Source organism: Harpia harpyja, chromosome 2, assembly GCF_026419915.1.
Source record: "Harpia harpyja isolate bHarHar1 chromosome 2, bHarHar1 primary haplotype, whole genome shotgun sequence".
Classification (NCBI taxonomy): Eukaryota; Metazoa; Chordata; class Aves; order Accipitriformes; family Accipitridae; genus Harpia; species Harpia harpyja.
This window is the reverse complement of record NC_068941.1, coordinates 73,776,651-73,798,780: the sequence shown is the minus strand read 5'-3', so window position 1 is coordinate 73,798,780 and position 22,130 is coordinate 73,776,651. Positions and strand designations below refer to the sequence as shown.

General features: G+C 43.8%; 1 protein-coding gene across 2 annotated transcripts in view; it reads left to right on the top strand.

Annotated features, from left to right (window-relative positions):
• Positions 1–1,120: 1,120 nt before the first annotated feature.
• Positions 1,121–22,130, top strand: part of C1QTNF7 (C1q and TNF related 7) — a 51,704-nt gene continuing 30,694 nt past the window's right edge. The window contains exon 1 of one of the 2 annotated variants that reach the window (XM_052780452.1): positions 1,121–1,449. The gene's annotated coding sequence lies outside the window, so the exon portion shown is untranslated. Of the gene's footprint in view, positions 1,450–16,379; positions 16,761–22,130 lie in introns of those variants that run through there. The other variant, XM_052780451.1, reaches the window with a different exon arrangement.

The window sequence follows — 22,130 nt, the reverse complement described above, 5'->3', positions numbered from 1 at the left end:
TGTTAGAGGCATCAAACACCTTTGAAAATTTCAGTCTAATGATTCCATCTTCACTTACATTAGTTTTGCAAGAAAATATGGCTGACAAAACCAAAGTCACTTAATAACAACTACAATAAACCTTATGTCACCTTAGCATCAGCAGGTCAGTTGGATGCATTTCCAAAAGTGCTGAGTGATTTGGGGCATAGTCTGAGGTAGGCTTTTCAGGACCCTCATTTTTAAACAGAAGTTTGTTATGGTACTAATGTGGAAGGTCAAAGACTGGGATTTCTCAAATCACAATAATGTTTTACAATTTGGCTTTTTGGTTGCTTGGTTTTAGCTACTCTGCAGAGAAAACTCACATTTGCAAAAGGGGCCTTTTCGGTCAATTCATAAATGCACACCACGTGTGTCAACCATAACTGATTGAAATAAATGCCTTGCAAAAAGGAGGAATTTGACATGGGCACAAGCAGCTCTCCTATATGAACAACATTTCACATGCTCCACTATCTTAATTTGAGCAAAGCAGAACTGAGCCATCCCCACTAAGTGGATGCCTTTGAAAACCATGCCTCTGTTATTTAAAGCCTGACACTGTCTCCGAAGATAGGATCACTGCTATGAGTGTCTTTTGAAACTATCCAAAATCACAGGTTTAAAACTCTCCAAAATCAAGAGGTTTGGGGTTGTGCTCAGCCCTGAACCTCAGCTTGGGTGTCCCAACCACCCTGTAAGAGGGGCACCCCGCATTGCACTAGCAGAGGAAGCTGAGGAAAAAGCCCTGGACCTGTCCCCGAAGCCTCAGACCAAAGACTAGTGCTTCTAAAAATACTGGGAGTCTTTTGGCCAATTTGGGGACCAGGGTCCTTTGGGAGCTCTGAGCACTTTATGTATTTGAGGCTGTTGCTTCTTCCTCCACTTTGAGGCAGATGCTGCTCCTCCCAAATCCCACGCTGAGGGGACTACATGCCAGAAGCAGCATGATTTTTTCCTCTTCTCTGTGTCTTTACCAAGAAGGAGAGAACTTAGCCTACCATGCTTTCCAAAGATGATATAACATTACCGTGGGGAGGCTATGCCCCAGGTCCTGTTAGGACTGTCATACCACTTCAGTCTGGAGCACACGCTTGCTCCTTGCTCCATGGTATACATTGAGCTCCTTCCAGCAGGAGTTTTACAGCAAGCTCACAGTTGCTTTAAATTAGAAAAGCTGGCAAGTGGCCGAGGAAAGGAGTGGAAGCTTATTTAGCCGAGACAGACAGTTACAAAACTCAATACAAGAGCATCTAGCTTCAAATAAGTTTTCACGAAGTACATTATCTGTCATAGCAGCATTTAAATTTGTTTTAAAGGATTTTGAATCACCAACAATTACCTGTTGGTTTGAATTTACAGCTCACTGCCCAAACGGAGCATGTTGCTTTCCCTGAAAAATCCGATGGCATCTACTCGAGTGTGAAGGTAAGTTACAACTGATTCACTTTCCCATTCTGACTTCTCTGAAATGCATTTGAAGAAGGGAATGCAATAGAGAGACCTTTCAGAAAAATGCAGATTTTTGCTGGGATACATGCGATTCCATTAGAAATTTACTGTAGTAGGGCTTCAGTGAAATCTGTTTATGTATCTTGTCTTGTAAGAGAAGAGTAATAAACTTGGACATTTATGCACATAACATTCCTATCAGACAGTTACCAAACAGACTTTTTTAAAAATCAAGGACACAATTTTCTGGCAAAAAAGTAGTTTTAAATGTCTACCTTTCACAGGGTTTAGGGTGATTAAATTGTCTAAAATCTTTTGAAATATTTCTCTCTATTTAGCTTTAATCTTACATTCCATCAGCTCAAAATGGAGATTATTGTTTTTTTCCCTTGTGAATGATTCCAACATCATTCCAAATCTTCACTTTAACCTTTGTTGCTATGGTTTCATAGAAACTTGTTTTTTAAAAAAAATCTGTAAATACCAAATAAATCATTTTGCTTCAGGGTTGTGCTCTTGCAAATTTAAGCTCCTGCATTTAACTTATTAAACTCTCACAAATGTATCCATTTGTTATTTTGTTGGGGTGTTTCTTCTGTTTGGCTGGTTTTTTTCAAGGTCATTTAACTTTTTGTGCTTCCACTGCTACCAGCAGTATGCTTCTTGCCTATGTGCGGACTGGGGAGAGAATGTGTGTTGTTAAACATAAATGAAATGCTGAGCATAAGTGATGAAACACAACCTTGGTCTGGGTAGGTGAGAGTGCACATGGATTAACAGTTTCTTGCTCCCCTTTTTCCCCTGGGTCTCTGGTTACCATTACCCAGGCGAGGCTGAGGCAAGGATTGCCTGCACGCCAGCTGCCCAAAACCCGATACTCACAATGGTGGCTAATTTCTCTAACCCACTCACTTTCAAGGAAATGATGAAGCTTTTCAGGCTGAAGTTTTAGGAAAATATGGGTGTGAGCGCAGCATTACCCACAGCCCTTGGAGCTGTGCAAGCTATGGAAATTCGCTAACAGCAACCTGTTTCAGAAATCATACAACTATCGTGTTCTATAGTGTGCTGCATTAGAGGCAGAAAATCCCTTCTTCCTATACTGCCTGCTCCTTGTTTCCCCTGGTTTGAAACAACTTCAGCTGTGCTACTGGAGCAGATTTCCCCTGGTGGGAAAGCAGGGCTGTCGGTCCCCCTGATGCTGTGTCCCCATGGGCCACGCTCTGCCTAAGAACTGCATTTAAGAGTAGAGAAACATGGCGCAGAGAGGGCAGGGCAAAGGGTTCGGAAAAGCAAAACTGGAAGTGGAGGAGCTGATATGCCTGCTCACTGTCACAGAGGAAATCCTGAAAGCCTGGTTCCCTTTGAAGCTGCCCCTGGGTTAAGTTTTGTGCCAAGTGGGAAGCCCACCATCAACATCCTTGCTGAGGTCTGAAAAGGTAGAGCTAGGGACATCTCTATCAGGTGTCACCTGGGTGAGGACTACGTGCCATGGGGACTGGGAGGTGTATTCCCCTCTCTTAGTGGCTGCCTATTCCTTGTCCTTCCTCCATGATACCCCACCGATCTGATGGGTAGGTGAGAGTGAAGGTGGTGAAGGCTGGTCCTGCTCCCTGTGGCTTAATGACACAGGAAACAGAATGGTTTCTGAAATTGAGTATCATCTCAGCCACAGGGACTGCTTCTGGCTCAGTAGCAATAACAGGGAATGATGCAAACAAAGAATGTAGTGTTCGTATTATTTCATCCTCTCCGTCATCTCCACACTTCACTGTTGCACTTTATAGTTCAGTCACAGTGGCAAGGTGAGAAGGTAGATGGAAATCCACATATAAGCGGTGTCTTGAGGGCTGGGTTTGAGTGTCTGCAGGAGAAGATCCTCTGTCCCATTCACTGTGATAGAGCTGACTTATATCCTTAATTCTCCGTGACACGTCCATTCACAGGTCTGCCCCATACACCAGTAAGCCTAATTTCCAGAGTCCTTAAACAGATGCTACAGCAACATTACGCATACTGTCATTGCATGATCAAATAACATCCATGTTATAAAACAGACACATTGCAGATGATAAAAGGACAACTTAGATTGACCAGAAAAACTTAATCTCACAGGGGAGTGAAAAATCCTAAGGCTGCAACCTTTTATACAAATAAAAGTCATTAAAAAAAATACAGTGTTTCTGATTCCTAGAGGTTGCTTGTCACAGGTATAAGACAGGTCAAACTCCATTTTATCTGCTGAAGTGGATTCTTTGTTAGTCGAAAGGACAGCAAAGCAATTATGTGATTGCCTTGGCAGAGAAACCTAGAGGCTTTGCAGGCTCGTCTTCATGATCATATTAGAAAATAAAGGCTGCAAGTAAGATAATTACTGGCCAGATTTACATTTTAGTTACAGGCATCAGGCTGCAACTGTGAGCAAAAGGTATTCATTTCTGCCCACAGTCTCTTTAAAGTAAGAGGTGCAGATCAGTAGGGTAGTTTTTATGTTGGGTTGAAGAAGAAATCCAGATTCCTCTGATTTCCCAAAGCTGAAATAAATTGTTCAGGTTCTTCATAAATTAGGATTCAGTTTTCATTTTGGAAAAGCAGTGTGAATCTGTTCCTGGGTGTCTAGCCTCAAGCCTCATCTGATGTTGGATGCAGATGGGAAAACTCAAAGCAATGAAGGCAGAACTGCAGAGGACCTGACTCAAGTTTTCAAAGATAGTTTCCATTTTCTCTAAACCTTGGGGTGTGGGGCGATAGGGCCATATGACCAAACAGTCTACACATTTCTGTGAGTTGTATCTGTTGGGAAGGGCAGTACTGTTTAGTATAAAACCAAGTCTTATCACAGAGGATAATGGGGACCATTTTAAAAGGGGAAGAATAGGCTGTGCATAATGGGAAAAAGATCCTGGCAGCAAGAGGTATATGGTTATAAAATAATCCAGAGGGAAAGAGGGGAAAAGTCTCACTGGCTGGGATGTTTCACTTAGTCTGGGCAAACCTAGAAGAAATCTGTGGGGAGTAATCTTTCCTAGGCTGAGAGATATGAGAGTCCATATGTTGTGCTGGCTTAAATGTATTGGCTCGTCTTCAGTCTATCTACTGGATTTGTCTTCCTCATCTGTGTATCGCATCTCTCAGACCCAAATGGGGTGCAGCTTACAGAAGAGGAGGCCAAATCTCTAGCAAGATTTAATGGAGAGAGCTGACTGTGTTTGGACGCCATCAGGCCACCCATCCTATTTTCAGCCTACGCTCTCCCCTTCTGCTTTGGAGAGACCCCAAACCCAAAATCAGACACCCTGCAACAAACAGGAACATCTGGCAAGAGTCCAAGGTTAAAGCTGGGGAAGGAAGGGAACTGTTCAGTAAGGGGATGGGTTTTTTGGATGTATTGTAATTCACGCGCTCTGTTTTATTTCTCTCAGTTTTTGCTACATTCTTTCAATAAAGATATTTTTCTTTCAGGCGAAAACGAGAGTGGAGAGGGTATTAATAATGGAGGTGGGACCTGAAATGTAGTTTAAAAAATGTGCAATAAAAACAGGGAGTGACAATGCTATAAAAACAAGGAGGGCTCAAAGGGCAGAGCTGAAGAGGTGTGTGTCCAGCCTGCTCGCCCCACCTCTTTCTGTTGGTCTGATGGGCCTTGTGGCTGGGTCCAGGCCAGCGTGGGAGTCCCATCACTGCAGCACAGGGGGACCTGATCTGTGAGCTGCTGAGAGAGGGACTTCCCTTTTTTTTTTTTTACCCTTTGGAAAAAAAAGTCATCTGAACTTTTTCTGGATTTGTCCAGGAAAACTCTCCCTTTCTTGGAGGGAGACGCTCCTTGTGCTGGAACACGCATCTGCTATTCTCGCTAGCAGTTACGACTCAGGACCAAAAGTCTTTTCCCTTTTCAGCAGTCTATGAAAACTTGATGTTACGCCAGCCTTGCTAACCCCACACTGATGTTCCTGCACAGTACTGGTCTGCTGCATTTCAATGCACCTGGGGATTGAGCCCATCTCCCCAGCGCATCCCAGACTGCTGTTTCCAGTCCTTTTTCACTGTCACTAAACAGTGGATGTGGCTCTTTTGGGACTTAGCAGAGAAACACCTAGGTTACTCTTTGCATCCATTGCTTATTCTAGACACCATGTCGGTATTTTTTTTTTACAGAGCAATTGGCTCCTTTGAGTTTTTATGAGCTCCAGCTCTGCACGGATGTGCTCTGAAAGTTATCTTCCAGAGCCTGTCCTTCTTTGGTCCCAGCTCGAGAACAGCCTTGATCACAGCCCTGCATTAGCAACCCTCCCAGTCCCACACATCTTTACTTGTCTCCAACTTCTCTTCAGTTCCTCTACCCTTTTCCTCCTGTAAATTACCAATCTGGTATCCTCCTTCTCATAGCCCTTCCATTTTCCTGGCATGTCTGTGTGTTTACCCAGGGGGTCCCTCTTTATCACCTCCTCACAGGGGGTTTCTGGGGGGGCTCTGCTGGCAGTCTTTCCTCCCTGAAGTGATGGCGGTCAGTGGGCTAGCCTGTAACCCCTGCGCAAATGATGTGGCAAGGCACTCTCCAGCTTCCTGAGAGCTGATTTCCCAGTGGCTGGAGGAAGACCAAGGCTGCTTTGGCCTCTCTTGAGTTACTGTTTCTGTTACTCAGTGCAGACGTTCCTGCTAGAAAGGGGCGATACATGTCTGCAGATGACCTCTGAGCACCAGCTCTGAGGTGGGGTAGCAAGAAATTCTTCCAGGGAGAGGTAGTGATTTTGGGGGTGGGAACAGGATGGCCAATACTCCAGCAAAACAGTTCCCATAAAGGCCTGGAGTCCAGGTTACAGCTCCTGCTCCTCTCCTGGAAGAAAGAAATTTTCACTTCTCTCCCCAGCTCGGGTAAAGAAAGAAAAAAAAATTTCCTTTCCTGATTCAACTTCATCATCATCAATGTCATGTATCTGAGTGCCCTCCATGGGAATGCAAAGATGAAATAACATAGGCAGTCAGGCAGAAGAAAACACCTTAGGCAGGACAAGCAGGATCAGTGGTCCTGGCTAGCTGTGCAACAGGTTGTCCTGCTACCTCTCCCCTCCCTTCTGCACCCCCAGGGCAAGCAGGTCCTGTCTGCCCAGGGCTGGCCCCTGGGTCTCCAGAGGGGCTTTGCTGCACACCCAGGTCCATGGGTGTGCGGTGGGTATTTTTTGGTTTCTGTAGAAGAAGGGTTGCATTTCACTGTGTTTTAAGCTTTGCAGCTGGATTACGCTTTTTTACATTGGCATGGGGCTTTGGAGGCTGCATTGGAGATTGCCTTCAGCTTTTTAAGGAGAATTGAGAGTTTCCTCTGCAGGACTGCCTAGGATGGCTCCCTGCACGCTGACGGGCCACACACCTCAGTCCTGATTTTGTAGCCTGCTTTGGGCAGAACTGCGATTCAAAATCTCTGTGGGCAGAATTTCTCAGACAGAAATACGTGTACTTTGCACTGCGTCGCACATGAACAGTGCGTCTTGCGCTACCAGGAGGTGTCCACCTTGTAGGACCTGTACTGTACAGCCAGTCTGAGAGCATGCACTGAACCTGCCTGGGGTTTCTTGCTCTGACAGATCTGACAGATTATTGGAAAATCTTGGTTAAATGTGCATAATCCTCAAACTCACCTGGAGAAAATATCCAGGCAGAAAAAGAGGGCACCTTGGGAACAGGAGCTGTTAGAAACCACCCAGCATTTTGGTTTATCCCTTTCTGCAGGCAAGCTCTGTCCTTGCGGATCAGGGCTGCTGTCCAAGAGTTTTGATTGCCAAATGCTGAAAGAAAAGTATCTGACTGGTGTGTGTAAAACATCTGTTTCTGCAGCCCAATAGGGCATGTATTAAAACCCTGCAGTGAGATCCAGCCCACACCGAAGTCAAAACAATCCTCATGGTTCCCTTTGGGGGGTGCCGTAGGGGGATGCACAGACATAGTCCCTCGTGGGTGCAGCTCCATGGATGCCCAGGGTATATTTAGATTGCTGCATCTGGCAGGATTTAGCCCCAGCTTTCCACTCCTGCAGGTAATGGCTTGTAGCCAGGAGGGTTGTTTTCACACCTCCTGCATGAGGTGAAAGCCCATGTGAAGTGCTTTGACATGGCGTGTCTCTTGGCTGCTTCCAACCTGCCTCAGCAATCAGGAAGTTGTATCACCTCTGCAAGGATACGCCAGGGTTGTAAAACATCTCCATTCCCTCAGTTAGCACTATTCCCTTCATCAGAAGGGGTCGCTGGGCCGCTTACTGCCATCATTGCTCACGCTTCAGCGACCTCTGCAGCGACTCTGGCATGAGGTTTGGATTCCTTGAATTTAAGACTTGATGATGCCATAGCAGAAACAGTTTCGCTTGCACGGAAGAACTGCCAAGACACCCTTAAAAGGAAGGCTCTGCCGAGTGCACGCTGCTGGAGATGCTCGCCACTGCTCCGACCTCCCCAGAAACCATCCTGAGCAGCAAGCCCGGGAGCAGCTGTGCACCTCCCCTGCCCCACCGAGCCCCCGTGCAGAGGGGAGAGGGCCTGACCCGTTCGGACCCTGTGGCCAGAGGTCAGCAGGACCATGCCCTGGTACCAAATCCCCCCCAGCATCAGAGCAGCACGGCCAGCCGCTTTGCTGTATGTGCCTCTTTTCTAGCGTGTCAGCGGAAGCAGATGTTTCTAATTTATCACTAAAAACAAACAACTTAATCCCCCAAATATGCAGCAGTGGGGGGTGAGGAGGGGCCCTTCCACTTAAAGCTGATTTATAAATGGGATAATTAAGGTTAATTTGTCCATGAATTAAGCAAATATGTGTCAGATATTGTTACCAGCGCTTCCTCCCTCTAATTTTTGCAAGCCCTAAACATCCAAAGCCTTTTCAACCTGAGGCAATGGGACACATTCCTGTTCCGCTGGCCAAAAGCGGCTGGCACTGCCTCCTTTCATCGACAGCACTAACACTTATCTATTTAGGCCTTCAGAACATTATTTGTGCATAAGAGTCGTTGCAGCCCTCCATTGCACGGGTGCCAAAGGCAGGCCTCGGCGGCAGCTCCAGCACAGCCCTTCTCCCTTTTGAAGACGCCATTTCAGGCTGTTCTGCCGGGCAGCGAGGGCCGGAGCGCAGCGTGGTGCCCAGGCAAGGCCGCCCTCGACACCCCAGGCAGGACTGCGCCGAGAGCTTTCACAGAAACTGCCTTCGCTTCGCTCCACGAAATGGCCGAAGGCCTTAATGGATAGGGGCACGAGTCCAAACCCATTCCAGATAAGACTGAGAAAATTATTGGGTTTACCTATGTTGTGTCAGTGCTGGAGGCCACAGCTAACCTCGGAGCAGCTGTATTTCAGCACGTGCACATATATCGAGCCATCCAGCCTACAAACAATATACGGACCCTGCTTCTGCTGACAGCTGCTTCAGACCACCAGTTCCTACTGCTTACAGCTTGTGTTATCATTCGTTAAAAAAAGGCTCTTCTCCAGGCAGCTTGGCACCTAGCCACAGCACGTCTGCTATGCACGGGCAGCGCTGAAGTAATAGCAATGCAGTAGCCTTAAAAAGATCTTCATACCTCCTGGAGACACGGCAGCAATGCCGGCCCGGTTCTGCAGAAGGACAGAATTTGGGGTCTGCTGCTGGAGGTCTCTGGACCTTGAGCATCTGTGAAAGGTGATGGGAAAAGGCAACCCCTACCAGCAGTAGGATGGTCAAAATGCCTGGGTATCCACAAAAAAGAAAGTATCTGGTGTGGGAATGGAAGGGGATCCTCGTGCAGGGCCTCAGCAGCCCACGGACCCCCCCAGGGTGCTGGGCTGGGGATGCCAGGGCTCAGTGGGACTGGTCCCAGATGCTGTGGGTCACTGCGCAGCCGGGAATGGGGTGCTCAGGGAGGCAAGGGAAGGGAGGCAGGGTTCATTAGCGTGGTGTTACCTGAACCCCGGGGGTTTACGGGTTTATTACCTAAGAGGTAAAACAGGAAGAATACTGAGCTTGATCTGCAAATTGCTGTGCTAAACCTAGCCCTGTTACGTAGGAAATGGACAGCTGTACCAATTTCTTCAACTACACCTTTAAAATTAGGAATTAATTGGGTGTCCTCTCCTGGTAGACACTGCAGTGCTCCTCATTCCTCATATGCCTGTGCCCCTGCTGCAGAAAGGGACCCACGGACACAGGCTATCCCCCCTGGGTCTCTCACACACAAGAATAAGACCCTGCAACCCCAGGCATGTGGGTGCATGTACTGTAGCCATGGCATAGCATGCTGCTTTTGGAAGTTTGGGGTTTCGGGTTTAATTGCAGCAGCTGAGTGGGTTGTAAGAAAATGCAAAATAGCCTCATAGGCAGCCTTCTGCTAGAAATTAAGCCTTACGCTGGAATGGTGATAAGGCTCTGGGATGCTGTTGCGATGACCACTGCTCCTCTCCTCAGCAGTCTTTTTTGCTGTGAGTGCATCTTCTGGGGTTGGAGCAGTCCGGAAATCCTTCTCCTCCATTATTTCTATTAAATGATAGGATTAGACAATGTACCAGGATTGCAAGGAACTTCTCATCAAGCGCAAATGTCAGGTAGGCTAAAGGAAGGAGTGAGAAGGAGAAAAGAACAACAGAAGAAGAACAGAAGGAAAGCAGGATTAGAGTCAACAGCAGCACTAAGAGCAGGAATCAAAGCCCTCAGTGCTCTGCTCCAGCTACTACACTCCCGCCCCTCCCATACACAATATCCATAAAGTGATCTGGGAAAACAGTGGGTTTGAGAAGAAAACTGAAGACAACTGGAACAACACTGAGCTTGAACAGAGCTGAAGCAATTCTATTTTTGGACTAAACAAAAAAAAAAATTAACTCAATCCAGACAAGCCCATATCACTTAAGCAGTTGTAAGCTACATGCAATGAGACCACCAGCACCAGTTTATTCTGCAAAGCTGCAATCTGCTTTTCAGTTTTGAAGCCTTTTCCCGAATGAAGAAACCATATGCCATTAAATTAGTTTGTACCAGTGATGCAGCCCTTTTTACTTCTTGCAAACTGGGCTGCACTTCAAATGGTGATATACACTGTAAGTGGCTTCTTCTCTACCTAGTTAAAGAGGTGCCTTCCTTCATTCTGTACCCGTGAGAGATGGTCAGAGATACCCTTGTGTCAGAAAGCTTTGCACTTGCAGGAAGAAGACTGGTTGCAGCTCATTGCAAGAAAAGAACATTTTTCTTTGATGTTTTCAATAGCTTGGTCTGAAATAGCCTCCACCTCATTCCAGACATGATAAAAAGACTGATGAATTTGAAAAGGAAAGCTGTCTCAAATTTCCAAATGTATCATCTTGAACGTGATATTTTGGGGCACTGATTTTTGTTTCTGACTGTTTTTTCCAAGGTTGTAGAGAAGAAAGGGTTACAGATTTAACTTATGGGGGATTTGATCTGTTGCAAAAAGGACGATTTTCTTAAACTGTCAAAAGATGAAACATAATGTTTTACTATCATGTTGAAGGTACATGAGCAACAGATTTTTGATGGGAAAGTGACACAAGCTACTGATAGAAAGCATGCTTTCTAATTCCCAGGGAGTTTATTTTGCCTTCCTACCTCTGATGAAGTAGCAGTAGTTGAAATGAGTTTTGCTTTTGGCTAAAGATACACCCCACAATGTAAGAGAGAGAGAATGTCCTTGCCTCAAAGGATCTCCAGGCTTCATCCATGTTGTCTGACCTCTAAGAGGCAAGGCAGTTTATTAAAAAATCCTTTCTGACCCTCAAATGAAAGATCACACAGCTCCTGAAGTGCAGGCTCAGGACATTTGTATCTGAGCTTGAGATTTGCTTTTGATGGGTTTTAATGGTATGTGTTGTTGATGTTCCTAAATTATATAGCTCAGTGAAGCATTCAAAAACAAATGTTCAGCCCCCATGGGGTACGGCAAAAGGCCTAAGGATAAGCTTTGATGTGGATATAAAGCCATGGTAGCCATCAGGTCCTGAGTCATCTTCCAGTGGCACCCACATGACCAGAAAGGGAATATATATGCTTCTGCACATTTTTGAGCCAGAACTTCAGCTGGTGTAAATTAATTATGCTGCCTTTGCAATCAATGCAGCAGTACTGATTTATATCAGCTCAAGATCTGGCCATTCAGATTTCAAGACAGAAATTATACAGACAAGATATTACGCACTACAGGTTTAAAAAGGAGGTTTGCTTTTTACATATTAATGACACATTAAAATTAAAATAAATTACACATTAAAAAGTCAGATTTCTTCCTTTTTAATGTGCAGTTTGAAGCACCAACAGGAATTTGCAGCTCCTGAGTTCTTGCCCAATATTCACTAGTCCCTATACTAGCTGAGACCACGTGAACAAGTGGCATTAGCATCTCACCTTAAGAGAGATATTGCTGCAGTCCTCCTAATTTGGCTGGCTTGGCAAGTCTGAGCAGGTATGCAGCACAGTGTCCAGGACAGGAGTTGGCAGTATGGGACATCCACATATGGGTCACAAAGAAGGTTAACTGGATCACTCCAGGAAGCAGAACAAGTCTAGAATAGATCTGTGACCCATGCTATATTCTTTTGGGTTTTCTCAGAAGTAATATATCATTTCCTAGCTACATGCCATACATATATATTGGTGGGACCACGTATAAAACAGTATTACTCAACAAAAGCTAAATGTGAGATTGAAGTGTGAGGGCCGTGCATATGGGCCACTTGTTTAAACATTCTCATTTTCGTTCTTGTCTTTCAAGACAAGACTATCTTGTCTTTTCATTCTTCCCAAGCCTTCCTTATGTATGAACTGAATTTCAAAACAAAAATTGATTCCAGATGTCTTAAGTATATTTTTCCAGGCCTGTAATTTAAACAAGTTACAGCAATACTCACCTTCACACAGTTTTTGATCATTACAATATGAATTCTCACTGACAGCAGTGGAGAGCATGGGGACCTTTCCTGGTTTCCAAAACCAGCTTTTACTAATTTGGATCCCATTCCAGATTGTCAGAAGGGCTGTGTTTTAAGGAGAATCAGTCATTTGATGATCCCTAGCACAGCTGCCCACCACATGTACAGCAGCAGCATTAACACTTTTTAATTTTCCCCCACTTTCAGCTTCAGCACTGGAATCCATTACATAGCTGGCATCTCACAAGCGCTGTGTTACTTTGCCCCTTGCCTCAAAAAATGATCTGCAATAGCAGGTTGGCTATTAATAACTAATAGCTAACTAATAGCAGGAATGGACAGACAGCTGACAGCGGGTAGGATGCCAGCCCTGAGAGATGACCACTCAATTTCTTACTCTGCCCAGACTATGTGATCTCTGGCAAATGATGTCATCCTTGTGCCCTAGGTCCACATCTGTAAAATGAGATATTATTTTTGGCTTCCATGCCAGATAAGTATAAACAAATGATTGGGTGATCAGATATCGCAATAACCAAGAGTTTGTAATTACCTGGGATAAGGGATGCAAGATCCCTCTAGATCATAATCATTGAGTCAGCTCCTTGCTCTTGGGGGTAATGGAGGTCAGGTGTACTGTATGGAATGGAAAACCCTGAATAATAGTCATCATGGCATGTACTGCAGAGACAGCTGCCAGCCGATTAGATCTGCTTTGAGCAAATGTTGGATGAGATGAACTCCAAAGGTCCCTTCCAACCCAAATTACTCCTGTGATTCTGTTCTAATGCTGCACCTCTGCAAATACATCCTCTTGGAGCACTGGAGACCATGGTGCACACCCCAAAGCAGCACTGCAGGAGACAGCCTGCCTCTATCAGGGACAGACCAACTAAGTCATGATGGACTGAACTGATTCAGGGCAGCTCAATGCCTCCACTAAAAGTACTTCTGTACTTGCGGCCCCAGGCCGATCCTAGAAACAGTGTAAGCGCCTTTAGGTAGTACTGTGCCTCCACGGAGCCAATCAATGGTACGGTTTATCTCCAGATGGTAATGAAAGTTTACCATGTTGGGAAATATGCTTTCTAGTTCACATTTACCTGTCATGTCATCTTACATTGCCACTGAATCACTGTTTCAGTCCTTCTTGCCCAGCCTGTACGTGAAATAATGAAACTGAGCTTTGTGGTTCCTATTAACTCTGTGTATCTTGCATCTCTCATGAACTAAGTGTGGGCTTTGTAAAAGCTGACATTGGAAATAACAGCTACTGGGATGTATACCCCTGTGATGCCCAAATTTTTCAAAGCTGTGAGTAAAATCAGGCGATTTCAAAACAAAGTCTGATCAAGGTCATTTAATGGACTGTGTCACATCAGACATAGGGACCCACTTTCTCAGGGTCTCAGAGGTAATCATACAGCATCATGCCAGCAAAGCAGTGCTCCCAGCCCACGGGCAGCACAACCCAACCAATCTTCTGGGCGGGTGTTTGAAAGATAGATGAGAAACATAAGACTTTAGTTTACATATGAGGGTCTACACTTCTACCAGGAAAAAAAAAAAAAAAGAAAAAAGATTTTAAAGTTTTTGATGTGGTAGATCATGACATAGACTTCACCCGACAAGTCTCATACATTTCTGTTTGTGTTATAGCTTCTGGGGTTCTGGCCAAGCTTCCACTTTCACATACACAACTGCAGTTGTAACTGTGACCCTTAGTTTGTGAACTGTTTTCTTAACTCCTATATAAAGGTCTGTGAATGCATATGCAATACTCAGTAAAGCAGATGGTATTTTCAGAGACTATTGCTGCCTCCAGTTGTGAGACACGATTGCACATGGCCACAGTAAAACGCAGTGCCCCAAGGCTTGCAGGGCTTACACAGCTGTGTTGTGGCTGAAATGGGCTGGGGAAGAAATTACACCGTCCATGCACAGGGAGCTGCAAGTGCACTGCCCGATGGCTTGTTATTTCCTCAGGGGAAAGCCAGATCCCTGCGGCAGAAACAGTGTCACGCCTGGGGGTAATTAGCTGGTGCTCAAATTAGTGGTGTGTTTCACATGTCCATACTGAATACAAGAAGATTTGGTTCTCAGAAGTTAGGTATATATTCTGCTTGCCTCAAAACACTTCACAAAGAAGCAGGTAATAGGTCCCAAGCAGTTTTTGAAGTTCAGCCCTTTGCAATCATGGACAGAAAGCTGGATGGGATCCCAATACACCCCACTCGTGGGGCTGCTGTCTGAAACCTGGGTGTGTGCGAGTAGTCCTGTGTGCCAAGTGTGGTTCCTACAAACCGGGTCACAAGGCCTCCGCATTGTAAAACAAGTTTAAAAGTAAAAAATCCCAGCTATTTTCTAAAAATAGAAAAGTTGAACTGGGAGAGAAGGAGAAAACATGCTTGCTGATGGCTCAGCAGAGAAGAAAGAGGTCTAGCATTGCAGATGACAACAGGCTCACCCCTGTGTGGCACAGGAGATCAGCACCGACCTAGGTAAATAAGCCCCAGGTATGAGGTTTGAGCCCACTGCAGAGAAAAGGTGTTTTGGTATCTGAAGAACAATACTTGCACCCACACCACTTTTGAAGCAACAGCTTTAAAATATGAATTTTAATTAAAAAAACATCAATGCCAATACTTTGACTTTCTAGATATACATATATGGTTTGACAGTGCTTCGTATTGTGAAAACGTTACTGGAGAAAGGGAAGGGGGAAAGAGCAGGAAGAGCTGAAAAGAGTAAAAATTAATTTATTGTAGACTTTGAGTTTCAGTATTGGACAAAGAAAGGGGATATAAACGGAAACTAATTGAAAGTGAGACTTCTCTCATTCAACACAATATATCACTGCTACTAGTCAGCTACAACTGGGAGAGACAATTTAATTACCAATAAACAACTTTGAAGTTGTACATGTGTTTTAGTGTCTTAATAAAGTTGCAAAAAACAGAAACAACAACAAAAGCTGAACCCAAGTCTGAGATTCAAGAAAAACCTTGATAACACACACATAAAATGTGTTGGGGATTTTTCAAGTCCGTAGTCATACAAGGGGAATAACACACTAGACAAAAGAGACCATTTGATCATTCTTCATTAAAAACTATTATTTCCTTAAGCTAGAAACACTCATTAAAAGTTTTGAGCACTTTTTTTTTTATCTTTATGTTTCATAAAGCCAGGAATATTGAATTTACAATATTTTAAAGTTTGATTTTAGGCTGTAAGTTTGTTTCCCTTTTTCCCTTTTGCAACCAAATACAATGGAATGAATGAGGACTTTGATTTTCTTTCTTTCTTATCTCTTTGCTACTCCTTTTATTATGCTTAAAATATGGGGGGTTTTTCATCCTCTCCATAAAACCTCTGTCCTCATTGTCTGGGAATTGAATGACTATGCTTAAAGTAATGTCTTTTTTCTTGTAAATATAATATTACAATGGAGCAAGGAACTTCTTTTTTGCTGAAACTTTACATTTACCTATTTTAAGCTACATCATTATCTTGCTTTTCATATTCGTCTCACTATTTGTTCTACTGAGGACTTGTTCCAAAAGCTATGCTTGTTTTTATGAAGTTTAATAAGTTTAAGTAGAACAAAGGAAAGAGAGAGGAAAAAAAGATGTAAACAGATCTTTTGAAGGAGAAAAAAAAATATCTGAAAAACACTCATTTTGCTTGCAGGCAATTCATTGCATTTATGATGTCTGAAATGCTAAACTTCAGTCTGGGTTACATTTCCTGGCTGAGATACAGAGATTCTCAGAAAATTGAGGTTTGAAATAGAAAGTCAGCAGTAACCTCATCTGGAACAGAAGGAACCTCAGCAGAGGGGACAGAGCTGAAAGCGCTGCCACTTGGGAGCTGTGAACTGAAATAGAGAAGCCCGTCATCTTTGTTTTATTTTTAAAATAAATGTGAACAAAATAAAAGCTGAAAACACGCATTGTGTTTGCATTTTGCTGTGCCTGTGCTGGAAGCACTGCTCACATACCCTACCGGTACAGAGCATGACATGCCACAGTTTCTGCGCTCCGACCGCTCGCTCTTATGTTACTGCTCAAGTATGCATTCAGAAAAGAGCCAGCAGATATAGTAGATTTATTCTAGTTGTCGGGGTCAAGGACTCCTTTTTTTTTTGATTCAGCTGAGAGGGAACTCTTCCTTCATAACGCCAGACAGGCTTTCTGCTTTGCAGTCTACTGTCAGTGTGCACCACTGATAAAAAAACATGTGAGAGTGTTTTTAAAGGAAATTATTTATCAATCCAAAGCATCGGTGAGTTATGTGCTGTCTCCAGTGCCAAAGTTAGCGGGCTTTCAGCAAAGCACAATATCTGCATGCACTGCAATTCAGAGACTCCAGCTGCTGGAAGCTCTTGCAAGCCATGTAAGTAAAGGGCTTTATTTCGCTGAAACAAACTTCATATATTCTCTTGCCTCATAAAAACTCTGAGATAATCTAAACTTGAGATGAGTTTCCTAATACTAGTAATGTTATCTTGCTGTTGCTTTGAATAATGCCTGTGTGTCGGCACAATAAATAACTAACTTACCTTTCTAGAAATGTTTTGCTTGTGAGTAGTGTACGGAGCAGAATCTGTACGCAGCTCAGGCAGGCTCTGTTTGCTTTTCTGATCACTGACCATTTCTGTTCCATTTGTGATTGGCACAAGAACTCTGATTTGTTCAATTTCTTGTTACTCTGATTTCAAGGACAATGGGAAGCTGGCAGGAAAATGCAAAACCTGTGCAAAGGAAAACAAAGAGCAGAAGGGTAGATTATAAAGCGGCGTCAGTGAATCCAGAAATGGTGTGTAACCCCCATGTCGAACTTCTGGTCTTGTGGGATTTTATACGCTTCATAGTGAGGTTTAAGAGGTCACAGATTATGTGGCTAAGAGGAACGTTAAATGACAGAAGAAATATTTTGATTGCTTTATAAAGTGTATCTTGATGTTCATGCTCATATTTAAGTTAATCACTTTCTGTATGGTTATTTGGAGTTTATTGCAGGGGATGGATCAGCTTTCTCTGAGCTTTACAATGTAATTTAATGTCAGGAAATATTTCCTTGTTCTCTATGCAGTTCATGTACATATTGGCATCGATAGGCCTGGCAGACAGGCATTGAAATCCTAAATTTTTCTTTTTTGTGAGGTCGTCCCTCCCCTTTTGATGGCTGCCCATACACAGATAGGGTGATAAATGAATGGAAACTGGCTCTTGTGCCAGGAAGCTTGATTAGCTCCGCTGACCAGGTACAGGTAGTATTAACCTGAGACAGAAATTTTGTGCACTCAGGGTTCCCGGTATCTTCCTGTCCGGAGAGTCTCTAGCCTCCTTGCATTCCTTGCAGCCTTTCCAAAAGCACCTAATCCCTCTGATTTTGCACCTTCTATTTGGCTCACACATTTTCCCAGTTCCCAATAACTTTTAGCAGGTCCTTCCCTCCAGACCCACACATCTGAAAGGTGCATACTCTGCCCTCCAACCCTCACGGTGGAAACCTAGCACATACCCACAGGGCAATACCAAATTATACGCTGCCGCAATCGCCTGTTGCATCAGGTGCTCAGAGGAACACAGACGCTGCCCCAAAGAGCTTACTACCTCTTCCAGCCCTCCTCTTGACCTTCATTTCCATGGCAATGCAAGATCCACATGGGTAAAGGGGCACTGTCCATTCAGGGAGATGCCCACGGTTCACTGAAGTCAATGGGAAGGCCCTCCTTGACTTCAGCCAGGCAGTCAGACCTGGGTGCCAAAATAGCAAAGAAATTAATAGACACGCAGGGCTGTGGAGCTGCAGCGTGCTGCTCCCAGTGAAGCTGGGGTGTCACCTCCCTGAGCAAGAATGGGGCGAGGCTCTATGGAAGGGAGTTTGCAGGCTGATAGCAATCCCATTTTGAAGGTGCATTGGCAGGAGCGAGTCAGAGATGTAACGGATCAGTGTGAAAGTCAGACTCTTCTGCTGATAGAGGAAGATGATGTTGCTTTTCAAGAGTGTTTGGAGAATGACAAAAAGTTTAATTTTCAGTACAGAGATGGGTAAGAGCTGAGGTAACTCTGTTTTTCTTTCTTTGCAACTCAGCTCTCACATACCTACTGGTGTAACTGCACTCCAGGGAGAAAACAGCAGTTTGTTATATTTTTGGAATTTATGTATATGCATGTGTTCCATTAGTCTCTTGGCAAATGCATCTTTTGAGCTCTAAAACTTTCTGAACCTTTCATATAGTCCTTTGCTTTGAAGCAACAGATGTCTGTGATAAGCAGATGGTTATGGCTTTGAATTTTAACATCTTTAAATACTTTGTTGTGTATATTTTATGGGGAGGAATGTACTGTGTCTTACTATGCAGAACTGATGCATTAAATGAAAAGTATCCATGTCTGGATGCTTGATGTCACTTCCTAGCTTGCAAACCAATAAACCACATGTTTTTCAGGATTATTTGTTGTGAGGTATTTTCACCCCTTTACTCAACTTGTGTTTTCAAGTTACAAACCAACTGCGAAATGCACTAGTCTGATGTGAGCTCAGACAAAGCAAACAAGCAACAAAAAGAGTCAAAGGAGCTGCCTCGCTTGTGAATTGCATTCCCACTCTAATGTTTACTGTGAGCAGGCTGAAATCTTCCTCTTGCAGAATTTCCCAGAGGAAATAATGCAGTGCCTATGGAAATAACTGAGAAAAAATATTTTGATTTTTCTTATTCTAAAATTTCATTTTTCAGGAGGTACAGCTATGAAATTCGATGAGCGGAGAATCTAAGAACATAAGATCTTAGACCAGGAATAAATTTGGGAACACAAATGGAAAGAATAAATCTCAAATAAGAAGATAATTCTTATTTTCTTTCAAGGAAAAGAAACCAGATAAACAGATTTCATCCAAATGTTTTGCTATTGGATATTCATTTACTGCTCTAAAAATTATAGTTCTTTTCTCCCTCTCCACCTTTCAGACTTGAAGAGTTTGTTTTTTAAAGAAATCTCTTGAGACAGCCTGTGACATGCATGAACTGTTTAAACTTGAACTAGTTGTTCTTAAGAATGGATTATTGCACAGATTGTCGAAGGCTTTGTTAATTATAATGACATAAGATATGTTATTGCATGGACTCAGAGCTTACACAAGGCACCAGCCTGACTTGAAAGAAGAGATATGTGTCATTTCAACCAAGCTCTAGAGTTTTTGCCTCCACCTTTGAGAAGCAACAGGGCTGTTGAAGGGTTCATGGTGCTGCGGGGATGCTAGAAGAGCTCACTGGTGATGCAGGCTATGCTCTTTCCCTCCCTTTTTTCCCCTCTCTCCATTACTTCTGAGAACCTTTTCCTTTCTCCCTTCTTCAGGATACAGTAACCCCTAATGCCAGGCTGTCCCAGAATACAGGTTTTCCTCTTTTTGCACCTCAAATCAGCCTCTCTTTTCTCCACAGCACCATGGCTGATGTTCAGCCTTTCTGGAGAAGAGAAAGCTTGGGATGGAGAAAGGGCCTGATGGGTACAGCATGCCCCAGCATAGCTGGTGGGCCAAACTGTCCACTTTTGGACTTCAGTGGCTAATCCCCATCTCTGCAAGTACAAACAAAGAAGCCCACATGCAAGCAAAGCACGCAGGCTGCTGACCCTTGTAGTCTGTTGCCCAAGGCTAATGGCTACTTTAATTACTGCCTCGACTAGCTATGCATTTCCTGGTGGTTTCCTCACCCAGATGTCTTCTGGGACTGGTCATTGCCCAAGACAGCAGTGGACTAACAGAATCATTAGTTTGAACAAAGAGACAAGTTCCTTCAGTTCCACTCTAAAGTTTTAAGATCTCTTCTGTATCCAATACTATAGGGTTTTAAAGAAAAAGAAAAGAAAAGAAAAAGGAAATTGTTGAAGGGTTCTATTTTATTGTCTATTATTTGATAATATGAGGTTTAGAAATCTACATACAAATGAGGACTTGTGAAAACTTCTGATTGATGGGCTGTCTTTCTTTCTGACAATTCTAATTGTTTAAAGGCTGCAAATGTTCAAATACTTCAAAAACCGCAGGCGGTACTCTGCCACCTGACTGCAATGTAACTCAGAGAGATCCTCTCCTAAATAAATCCTCGCAATGATATGAAGAGATTACATTCTGATGTGTGCCAGACTTCTCTTGTATCTATCTCAAGACCTCTCTCTCTGTGGACCCCTACTATCCATTACTGGTCTAGTGCAACACCACAGCACATATGTATTTATTTCTCTGAATACCACCTCTTGGGCTTACAGACATGAGGACTGAGGCAAGACTCAATTACCGTGGAATTGAGATCATACGAGAAGCCTTTGAAGATACAGAAAACTGAAGGTAGTTTTCCTGAATTCTGGAAATATATGTCCATCCATGGCTACCCATAAATAAACAGGTTCTTTGTAAAGAGGGAGAGAAAACATCTTTTAATCCTTGCCATGCTGCTGTGTGCCTATAGTCTTCCCATAGTGTCAGAAGCAGAAACAAACCCTTTAAACCTGCCAGAAAGCTCTCAACCTAAATGTTGTTGTACAAGACAGTCAGCAAAACTGACTGCGAAGGACCTAAGTATCAAAACATCCAGAAGTGACCAGTATGGAGAGCTGACACCAGCTACCATTACTGTGGTTTGGAAAAGCTCTTGGCAGGCAAGGAAGCAGTGCAGTGGCATACCAGTTTGCAGACAGAAAGCTAGTCTGGAAGCTGCTCTAAGCAAACTGCTGCAACGGAGGGCTGCAATCAGAACACGGCCTTTTTGCTTGTAGGAAAATGAAACTGCTGGAACAGGTATTGTCATCCTTAGTTATCAATAGCTGTTAGCTAATGCAACCTATCTTTGAGTGCCCATTTCTGAAGTTCAGTGAAGTAACTAACATTCTCGATACCTTAAATGCAGTTGTGGGGAGGGAAATCTGCTTGTGTTCATATGCCAGAGGGAATTACTTGTGTTATATTTTTAAGCTTTCCTCTGTGGCTTTTAAGGTGTTTCCTGAAATCTGCAATTACATCCATGTAACATCTGCATCCAGCTTTTTCTAAAATAACAGTGAAGCACACTACGTGGTAATTAAAACAATTCTTTCTCTGAACTTCATCTCCCTTTTGGTTCATCAGCTGATGCTCTAGCAAGTAGTTTCTGCCTTGAGGGGCTGTTGATAGATAGTTTGCTGAGATAGCTCAGTATCTCAGCTACCTTGTCCCTGAGAGATCCTTGATAACACTGAGAAAAAATTCAGTGTTCACCACGAATTGACTTTGGCAGTTATCAGTAGTTCAGATCCCTGACAGCACTGAAAGCCTTTGGTGGAGCATGTGGGAAAAGGTGACAGTGGAGGGAGTCAAAAAAAAGCATTGGGACTGTTTGGGGGGTTTTGTGGCAATGGGAAACCCGATTCAGCATCACATGGTTGCAACAGCAGGGGCACTGCCAGCACACCCTGATCACTGCCTCAGTGCATGAGAAACCTCCCACCTACCTGCACAGTGTCATTAGCATGTCCCCTGAATCTCCTCCCTCAGAGGAAAAAATTCAGACTAGGAAATCCTACAGGATTACCAAAAATCTTCAGCGTTGAAGAGACCATCAACAAAAGTGTCTGAGCATCCCAAATGGGCAGAATAATTCCCAGTTACAAAGCTGAAGATTTGGACACTATGTGACCATGCTGCGTTGACCATACCATGGCTGCTATGTTCTGCTCCTTAAAGAAAATGCTCTGTATTCATGGCCATTCCTTGTTCAGGAAG